The following is a 10,516-nucleotide window of genomic DNA, read 5'->3' on the forward strand; positions in this document are numbered from 1 at the left end:
TTCTGACTCATTCAGGGTGAATATCAAGTCGAGTCTAGCTGGTTCATCATTGCCTCTCACTCTTGTGGGTTCCTTGACATGCTGGCTCAGAAAATTCCTTGTTGCCACTTCCAAGAGTTTACAACTGTAAACTCACACACACACAACTGTGTGTGTGTGTGTGTGTGTGTGTGTGTGTGTGTGTGTGTGTGTGTGTGTGTGTGTGTGTGTGTGTGTGTGTGTGTGTGTGTGTGTGTGTGTGTGTGTGTGTGTGTGTGTGTGTGTGTGTGTGTGTGTGTGTGTGTGTGTGTGTGTGTGTACTCACCTAGTTGTACTCACCTAGTTGTGTTTGCAGGGGTTGAGCTCTGGCTCTTTGGTCCCGCCTCTCAACGTGTGTGTGTGTGTGTGTGTGTGTGTGTGTGTGTGTGTGTGTATGTGTGTGTGTGTGTGTGTTTGTTTGTGTGTGTGTGTACTCACCTATTTGTGCTTGCAGGATCGAGCATTGGCTCTTGGATCCCGGCTTTCCAGCCATCTGTTGTTTACAGCAGTGGCTCCTGTCCCATTTCCCTATCATACCTAATTTTAAAATTATGAATAGAATTTGCTTCCACAACCTGTTCCCCAAGTGCATTCCATTTTTCCACTACTCTCACGCTAAAAGAAAACTTCCTAACATCTCTGTGACTCATCTGAGTTTCCAGTTTCCACCCATGTCCCCTCGTTCTGTTATTATTACGTGTGAACATTTCATCTATTTCCTCTTTGTCAATTCCCCTGAGTATTTTATATGTTCCTATCATATCTCCACTCTCCCTTTTTTTCTCTAGTGTCATAAGGTTCAGTTCCCTCAGACGTTTTTCATATCCCATCCCTCGTAACTCTGGGATAAGCCTCGTCGCAAACCTCTGAACCTTCTCTAAATTCCTTATGTGTTTCTTCAGGTGGGGGCTCCATGAAGGCGCGACATGCGCTAAGACTGGTCTCACGTAGGCAGTGTAAAGCGCTCTAAAAGCCTCGTCATTTAGGTTTCTGAATGAAGTTCTAATTTTCGCCAGTGTAGAGTACGCTGCTGTTGTTATCCTATTTATATGTGCCTCAGGAGTTAGATTAGGTGTCACATCCACTCCCAGGTCTCTTTCTCCGAATCGTTACAGGTAGGCAGTTCACCTTCACTGTGTACTGTCCTTTTGGTCGTCTATCACCTGATCCCATTTCCATAACTTTACATTTACTGGTGTTGAACTCCAGTAGCCATTTCCCTGACCATCTCTGCAACCTGTTTAAGTCCTCTTGGAGGATCCTACAATCCTCATCTGTCACAACTCTTTTCATTAATTTTGCGTCATCCGCAAACATTGACATGTATGATTCCACTCCTGAAAACATATCATTTACGGATATTAGAAAGAGGATTGGGCCCAGCACCGATCCTTGAGGTACTCCACTCGTTACTGTTCGCCAGTCCAACTTCTTTCCCCCTTACCATTACCCTCTGGCTCCTTCCTGTTAGGTAGTTCCTCACCCATGCTAGGGCCTTTCCGCTTACTCCTGCCTGCCTCTAAAGTTTGTAAAGCTGTCTCATGTGTGGTACTGTATCAAAGGTCTTTTGCCAGTCAAGAAATATGCAGTCTGCCCAGCCTTCTCTGTCCTGCCTTATCCTTCTTACTTTGTCATAGAATTCTAAAAGGTTTGTTAGGCATGATTTCCCTGTCCAGAACCCATGTTGGTGCTTCTTTACAAACCCAATGCTCTCCAGGTGCTCAACAAGTCTTAGCCTAATTATTCTTTCAGGTATTTTGCAGGGGATGCTTGTCAGTGATACGGGTCTGAAGTTAAGTGCCTCCTCCCTATCACCTTTCTTGAAAATCGGTACGACATTTGCCTCCTTCCAGCAACTGGGCAATTCTCCCAATGCATTCAATACTTCCTAATGCATTCCATTTGTCAACTACTCTGACACTAAAAAAGTTTTTTCTAATATCTCTGTGGCTCATTTGGGCACTCAATTTCCACCTGTGTTCCCCAGTGTGTGTGCCCCTTGTGTTAAATACCCTGTCTTTATCAACCCTGTCGATTCCCTTGAGAATCTTGAATGTGGTGATCATGTCCCCCCTAACTCTTCTGTCTTCCAACGAAGTGAGGTTTAATTCCCGTAGTCTCTCCTCGTAGCTGATACCTCTCAGCTCGGGTACTAGTCTGGTGGCAAACCTTTGAACCTTTTCCAGTTTAGTCTTATGCTTGACCAGATATGGACTCCATGCTGGAGCCGCATACTCCAGGATTGGTCTGATATATGTGGTATATAATGTTCTAAAAGATTCCTTACACAAGTTTCTAAAGGCAGTTCTTATGTTAGCCAACCTGGCATATATTGCTGATGTTATCCTCTTGATATGAGCTTCAGGGGACAGGTCTGGTGTGATATCAACCCACTGGTCTTTCTCTCTCTCTGACTCTTGAAGTATCTCATCTCCCAAATGATACCTTGTATCTGGTCTCCTGCTTCCTACCCCTATCTTCATTACATTACATTTGCTTGGGTTAAACTCTAACAGCCATTTGTTCGACCATTCATGCAACTTGTCCAGGTCTTCTTGAAGCCTCAAGCTGTCCTCCTCTGTCTTAATCCTTCTCATAATTTTGGAGTCGTCAGCAAACATTGAGAGGAATGAGTCTATACCCTTTGGGAGATCATTTACAAATATCAGAAACAGGATAGGTCCAAGCACAAAGCCCTGTGGGACTCCACTGGTGACTTCACGCCATTCTGAGCTCTCACCCCTCACTGTAACTCTCTGCTTCATATTGCTTAGGTACTCCCTTATCCACTGGAGCGCCCTACCAGTTACTCCTGCCTGTTTCTCCAGCTTATGCATCAACCTTTTATGGGGTACTGTGTCAAAGGCTTTCCGGCAGTGCAAAAAATTGCAGTCCGCACATCCTTCTCTTTCTTGCTTAATCTTTGTCACCTGATCATAGAATTCTATCAAGCCTGTAAGGCAAGATTTACCTTCCCTGAACCCATGTTGATGGGTTGTCACGAAGTCTCTTCTCTCCAGATGTGTTACTAGATTTTTTCTCACAATCTTCTCCATCACCTTGCATGGTATACAAGTTAAGGACACTGGCCTGTAGTTCAGTGCCTCTTGTCTGTCACCCTTTTTGTATATTGGTACTACATTAGCATTCTTCCATATTTCTGGTAGGTCTCCCGTTTCCAGTGACCTACTATACACTATGGAGAGTGGCAAGCAAAGTGCTCCTGCACACACTTTCAATACCCATGGTGAGATTCCGTCCGGCCCAACAGCTTTTCTCACATCCAGCTCCAATAGGTGATTCTTGACCACATCTCTTGTAATTTCAAACCTTTCCAAGGTCACCTGGTTTGCTGCCACATCTCCTCCCAGCAAACACAAATCATATAGAAAACGTTCATCTATCTCTTCCCATAGGTGTAGGAATGACTTGCATTGAGAATGGTGCAGGAGAGCCTTTGAGAAATTTTTAATCCAAAAATCCAAACACATAGGTTTTATAATAAATTGTTTTTCTACAACTATTTTGTTCCTAATGTATTACAAATAGTTTTTACATGTTTAAATATAAATTTTATGGAAGTTTTTTGTAAAATTCATTAATAAATTGTGAATGATATATAATGGTTGAATGAAACCTTCAAAATACATTTAGTTATTCTATGATCAGAAAAAGTAATTTTTAAATTTCCTAAAAATCATTCTTTTTAACACATTTTGACTCCTTATGTATTCCACTAAACACTAATGTCATGTTTAAATATAAAATGTATGTATTATTCCCTAAAATAATTCATATAAATTGTAAATGTTGCTCAATACCAGTGTGAAAGATTCTGAAGACTTTTTGTTGTCCTACATTCTCAATGTTTACATGTTTACATTCTCTGAAGTATAGTTGTCAAGGCTGTGTCCTTCACTCTCACCACAGATTCTTACATTCCTCTGCATGCTCAACTATAATTGTTTCCATTCTGAATCTCCATGGACATTTGTATCCAAAATGAAACCAACGTGGTTTCCTTCAGTGCCTTCAGCAGCCAGCACATTTGCTCATTCATTTCCTCAGATTCAAGGAGGAGGAGGGCAAGAAGGAAGGACGAGGAGGGCGAGGAGGAAAGAGGAGGATGAGGAGGAGGGAAGAGGGCGAGGGCGAGAAGGAAGGAGGAGGAGGGTGAGGAGGAAGGAGGGTGAGGAGGAAGGAGGAGAGCGAGGAGGAAGGAGGAGTAGGGTGAGGAGGAAAGAAAAGTAGGGCGAGGAGGTAGGAGGAGGAGGGCGAGGAGGAAGGAGGAGGAGTAGAGCGAGGAGGAAGGAGGAGTAGGGCAAGGAAGAAGAAGGAGGAGGGCGAGGAGGAAGGAGAAGGAGGGCGAGGAGTAAGGAGGAGGGCAAGAAGGAAGGAGGAGGAAGGCGAGTAGGAGGAGGTGGAGTGTGAGGAAGAAGGAGTAGGACGAGGAGGAAGGAGGAGGTCGAGGAGGAAGGCGAGGTGGAAGGAGGAGGAGGGCGAGGAGGAAGGAGGAGGACGAGGCAGTCCCCGTGGTGTAGTGGTAAGACACTCGCCTGGCGTTCCGCGAGCGCTATGTCATGGGTTCGTATCCTGGCCGGGGAGGATTTACTGGGCGCAATTCCTTAACTGTAGCCTCTGTTTAACGCAACAGTAAAAATGTGTACTTGGATGAAAAAACGATTCTTCGCGGCAGGGGATCGTATTCCAGGGACCATAGGATTAAGGACTTGCCCGAAACGCTACGCGTACTAGTGGCTGTACAAGAATGTAACACCTCTTGTATATATCTCAAAAAAAAAAAAAAAAGGAGGAAGGAAGATGGTGAGAAGGAAGGAGGAGGGCGAGGAGGAGGAGGATGGTGAGGAGGAAGGAGGAGGAGGACAAGGAGGAAGGAGGATGGTGAGGACGAAGGAGGAGGGCGAGGAGGAAAAAGGAGGAGGAGGATGGTGAGGAGGAAGGAGGAGGACAAGGAGAAAGGAGGATGGTGAGGAGGAAGGAGGAGGGCGAGGAGGAAGGAGGAGGAGAGCGAGGACGAAGGAGGAGGAGGGCGAGGAGGAAGGAGGAGGAGGGCGAGGAGGAAGGAGGAGGGCAAGGAGGAAGGAGGAGGAGGGCGGGGAGGAAGGAGTAAGGCAAGGAGGAGTAGGGCGAGGAGGAAGGAGGAGGGCGAGGAGGAAGGAGGAGGAGGGCAAGAAGTAAGAATGATGGCAAGGAGGAAGGAGGAGGAAGAGTAGAAAGGAGGAGGAGGGTGAGGAAGAAGGAGTAGGACGAGGAGGAAGGAGGAAGGCGAGGTGGAAGGAGGAGGAGGGCGAGGAGAAAGGAGAGTAAGGAGGGAGGAGGAGGATAGTGAGGAGGAAGGAGGATGGCGAGGAGGAAGGAAAAGGAGGGCGAGGAGGAAGGAGGAGGGCGAGGAGGAAAGAGGAGGAGAGCAAGGAGGAAGAAGGTTGTTACGGCCCTCTCGGGTCGCAACCGGGTTCTTTCTCTGATGTTGTTAGAGGTAGGGTATCCGGCCCCAGGCTAGTAGTGGCTTTCAAGGGATGTGATCCGTAATGCAAGTAAATTAAAGGGGAAGGGAAATAAAGGCAAAAACTTAATAATATAATTGTCACTATCACCATAAATACTATATAAAAGGTTACACAGGGGAGGGTATAAACACTATTATGTACAACGGGGTCTTCCTCTGAAGACTCTGGACGTTCACGGTGCTCGACGATGCCTCGCTCATGGTCCTCTTGTGGCCTCACGACAAATCCTTCGATTCTCTTGAGTCTACCCTGGCCACAGGCCAGCCAAATCACAGTTCCACTAGGGGGCACCGTCGTGGAGGCCATCAACCACAAATCCAGCCCGTAGCTGGCAGGTTCCAATCAGCAATCGACACTTCCCTGTGTCGTGGCACCGATGATGGCTGGTCACAGACGGTATTTCTGGTACCGGTCCGGCGGTCCTTCAGGGAGACGGAAACCTGGAATACAGGGGTCGGATTATTTAGAGTGACAGTGACAGTTAAATCAGTACTCACAGCATACGCCTCTACTAGGCTCACACCTAGTTCCAACAGGGCTGCTCGTACATCGAGGATGGCATTCGCTCTGCCACCGTCAGGTCGACCAATGTTCCGCATAACGCTGAATCCAGGCTCAGCCATCACGCGGGGGGTGTCAACCTGTCGGAAACAATCACTCATCATATCACATCTCGTACCTCCTGTACCAACCATCACCTTCCAGGTCCCTTCTTTGACTGCAACACTCGCAGTGCAAATCTCCAATCCCTGGGATCTCTTCACGATGTTCATGGGAGCTATCATCCGTCGGGTCGTCCACTGGCCCTTACTGAGAGCACACACGAGAATAAAACAAAATACCGCTAAGAAACATTTGGTTATCTCAGGGATAGGTTTCATGAGCCTGAAATGTCCATAGCCAGCTACATCCATTAGCCGGGTTTGGACCGAAGAGGGCTCTAGAACCTTCATACATACCTCACATACCTCCGACGTCTGGGGAATCCCTGGCTGGTTCAATGAACGCTGTACCTTGCCATACCGCAAGTACACATCCGCCTTCGCTCCAGAAGGCGCTGGCTAGTATTACGTCAATCTCAGCTATAGGGAGGGTATCGACTACTGCCAACGCACATGTGCCGCTGAAGTAAGGCGAGTCGAGATTTATCGGCACTAAAAGGGCGATGTACTGCGTCCTAGGAAACCCAACCAGGACAACCTTCTGTCTCCCATCCACACTCACTCCCTCGGGTAACGAGCTACCCACGATCAGGGACTGGGCTGCTCCACTATCTCTGAGCACTACAACTGATCTACCAGTATGATCACTCGTTACGTACCCGCTTGAAGTGTGAGGGGCGAACAAACTTGGTCCTTCCTGCGTAGTCGTAGACTGGCTTCCTGTTGTTGGTGTCACACAGCTCATCAACATCACCTCCCTACGAGCGCCGTTACCTCTTCTGCCTCGGCACATAGCAGCTACATGCCCTTTCTGCCCACAAGTCCAGCACACCGTATTCCTCCTCGGACTCCGGTGTTTCGGACTGTTAGGACTAGTCCTTCGAGGGCTACTTGGGGGCGTCTTCTTAGCGCTTCGTGGGACGGGTCTCTCCTCTTCCTGATGAGGTTTGTCAAACCGGTGTGGGTAATTCCTTGGGACGTACTTAGCAGAAGGCCTATGCGTCAGGATGTATACCTCAGCCATGGTGGCTGCCGCACTTAAGGTCTCCACCTGCTGTTCCTCTAAGTACGTCTTCAGGTCTCCAGACAGACAGTCCTTGAAGTCCTCTAACAGTACGAGCTGCTCGAGGTCTTCTTTGGTCTCCACCTTCCGAGAGGCACACCATTCTTGGAAAAGCCGCTCCTTGATTGTGGCGAATTCGGTGAAAGTGTGCTCTGAGGTCTTTTTCAGGTTCCTAAACTTTTGCCTGTACGCCTCGGGTACCAATTGGTACGCCATGAGCACCACCTTCTTCACCTTGTCATAGTCGCCCGAGTCATCAAGGGACAACGTGGAGTAGGCGATTTGGGCCTTGCCAGTCAAGACAGACTGTATCATGATGGCCCAATTCTCCTTTGGCCACTCCAAAGAGGCTGCGACTTTCTCGAAGGCCGCGAAGAACTTTGAAACATCCTTCTCGTTGAACTTCGGGACCATTTTGATATTCCTTACCGGATCGAAACTACTGGTTTCCGTTGTTGGCCTCCGACCACCTAACCGCAATACTTCTAGCTCATGTTGTCTCTCTCTTTCCTCTCTGTCTCGTCGTTCTTGCCTGTCTCGTTCTTCTCTTTCTCTTTCTCTTTCTCGCTCTTCTTTCCTTTCTTCTAATTCTAAACGCCTCATCGCCATTTCTTTATCTTTCATCTCCATTTCTTTATCTTTTAATTCTCGTTCTAATTCTAACTTCTTCCATTCTATCTCGCGATTTATCTCTAAGGCAAGCATTTTGACTGTAAGAAAGCTAATATTCAGCTCACCTGCATCGCTGTCAATGTCACTGCCTTTATCTTCCTTTTCAGTGGAAGCTATTTCCTCACCTTCTTTTGTACCTTGTGCCTCACCTTCCTGTTTTTCTTCGGCCTTCAAATGCCGGTGAACCTTGGACAAGATCTCCACACGGGAATCACTGGCACGTATCTTTATCTCCAGGTAGGCACTAACTAGTACAAGTTCCTGTTTGCCCAGATATTTCAATCTGGCAAGACAGTCCTCCCTGTTCAGAAAAGCCTGAACATCGTCCAGATCGTCGATGGTCGCTTTTTCTGCCATTGTCACTTGATACACTAGCAGTTAACACACCGCTTCACGTTAGCACTTAAGGCACCGAGCACTGTTCTACGTCAATATTGCACTTTACCGCACCAAACACTGCACTTGCCAATATTGCACGTAATTACTCCGGGCACTGCACTACACAATATTGCACTTAATCACAGCGAGCACCGCACTGCACAATATTGCACTTAATCACAGCGAGCACCGCACTTGCCAATATTGCACTTAATCACAGCGAGCACCGCACTACACAATATTGCACTTAATCACAGCGAGCACCTCGCTATACAATGTTGCACGTAATCACACCGGGCACCGCACTACGGAATATTAGCACTTAATCACAGCGAGCACCGCACTCTACAATATTGCACTGAATCACTCCGAGCACCGCACAGGACGTATAACGTCCTAATAGTCACACACAGGGGGGAATTATTTACAGGGATTACGCCACTTCACCACCCCTGTCAAACATACTTGACAAGGGGTCGGATCCCGCTGGGGATGCCAATTATGTTACGCCCTCTCGGGTCGCAACCGGGTTCTTTCTCTGATGTTGTTAGAGGTAGGGTATCCGGCCCCAAGCTAGTAGTGGCTTTCAAGGGATGTGATCCGTAACGCAAGGAAATTAAAGGGGAAGGGAAATAAAGGCAAAAACTTAATAATATAATTGTCACCATCACCATAAATACTATATATAAGGTTACACAGGGGAGGGGTATAAACACTATTATGTACAACGGGGTCTTCCTCTGAAGACTCTGGACGTTCACGGTGCTCGACGATGCCTCGCTCTTGGTCCTCTTGTGGCCTCACTACGAATCCTTCGATTCTCTTGAGTCTACCCTGGCCACAGGCCAGCCAAATCACAGTTCCACTGGGGGGCACCGTCGTGGAGGCCGTCAACCACAAATCCTGCCCGTAGCTGGCAGGTTCCAATCAGCAACGCTGGTTAGGCCACTCCACGATCGATACTAAGGTCGTGCCCTAGTCAGGAGCCTCGTGTGATCCCACAGGTCACTCTCCTTTCCACAACACCCCAGTGGTTAAGCGTCTTCTTCAGTCAGTCCCGGGTACGACAATCCTTCAGCTGCCACGTCACAGGCAGGCTAACACCTCAGTGTTCATCCGGGGGGGTGACTCACAGCTGCTGCAGCAAATTCTTGGAGACCAGACGGCTGCCTTGGGTAGACTCATCCAACTTCCATTACAGCAGTCCCAGGTCGACTCTGTAATCAGACACGTCATCAGTAAGAGGGACTCTCTAGGGCACGTCACTTACCGGCTCAGACCCAAACGCCCACCTATCCACTCCATAGATGGCGTTGCTGTCTAAGCGCCACCTCACCAGAGGTCAGCAGCGGCTGTGTTATGAGCTGATCAGGACGGGAAACTATCCCTTGTGGCTGGTATTTCCTGTCCTCACTTGATGGCGCCGTCCATTTGGAGGGGGTTTCGTTAGCTGACTCACAGATGGCGCGGTCGTCACTGCTCCGTGCTCGGACGCTGGGCTCGGGTCCGTAACATAGGTGAAGAGGAAGGAGGAGAAGGGCGAGTATGAAGGAGAAGGAGGGCGAGGAGGAAGGAGAAAGAGGGCGAGGAGGAAGGAGGAGGACGAGGGCAAGGAGAAAGGAGGAGGAAGGCGAGGAGGAAGGAACAGAACGAGGAGGAATTAGAAGGAAGAGGGCTAGGTGGAAGGAGGAGGAGGAGTAGGTCTAGGAGGACGGGGGAGGGGGAAGGAGGAGGTGCAAGGAGGAGGATATCAGGGAGGGGGGAACTAAGTGAAGGAGGAGAATAGCAGGGGTAGAAGTAGTAGAGGGGAAATGGGAGAGGGCGAAGAGGAGGAGTCAAGGAAGGGGAAGAGGAGGGGGTGAGGGTAGGGGAAAGAAGTAAGAGAACGGGGGGCTATGGATGGGTAGGGGTAAGAGAAGGGGGGAAGAGGAGGGGGAGGGGGAGGGGTAAGGGAAGTGGGATAAGGAAGGGGGAGGGGGTAAAAGAAGGGGGGATGTGAAGGAAGGGAAAGAGGGGAGGGGTAAGAGAAAGGGAATGAGGAGGAGGAAGGGGAAGAGGAGGGGGTAAGAAGGGAGGAGGGGAGAAGATGGGGAGGGAATGTAACAGGACCTGTGTGAGGCCTGGGGCATATACACTATATGCCTACAACAGTTGCCATGACGTGTTAGGGCGCTGGATTAAACAGGCAATGTCTT

The sequence above is a fragment of the Procambarus clarkii genome, chromosome 4 (assembly GCF_040958095.1).
Source record: "Procambarus clarkii isolate CNS0578487 chromosome 4, FALCON_Pclarkii_2.0, whole genome shotgun sequence".
In the NCBI taxonomy this organism is placed as follows: domain Eukaryota; kingdom Metazoa; phylum Arthropoda; class Malacostraca; order Decapoda; family Cambaridae; genus Procambarus; species Procambarus clarkii.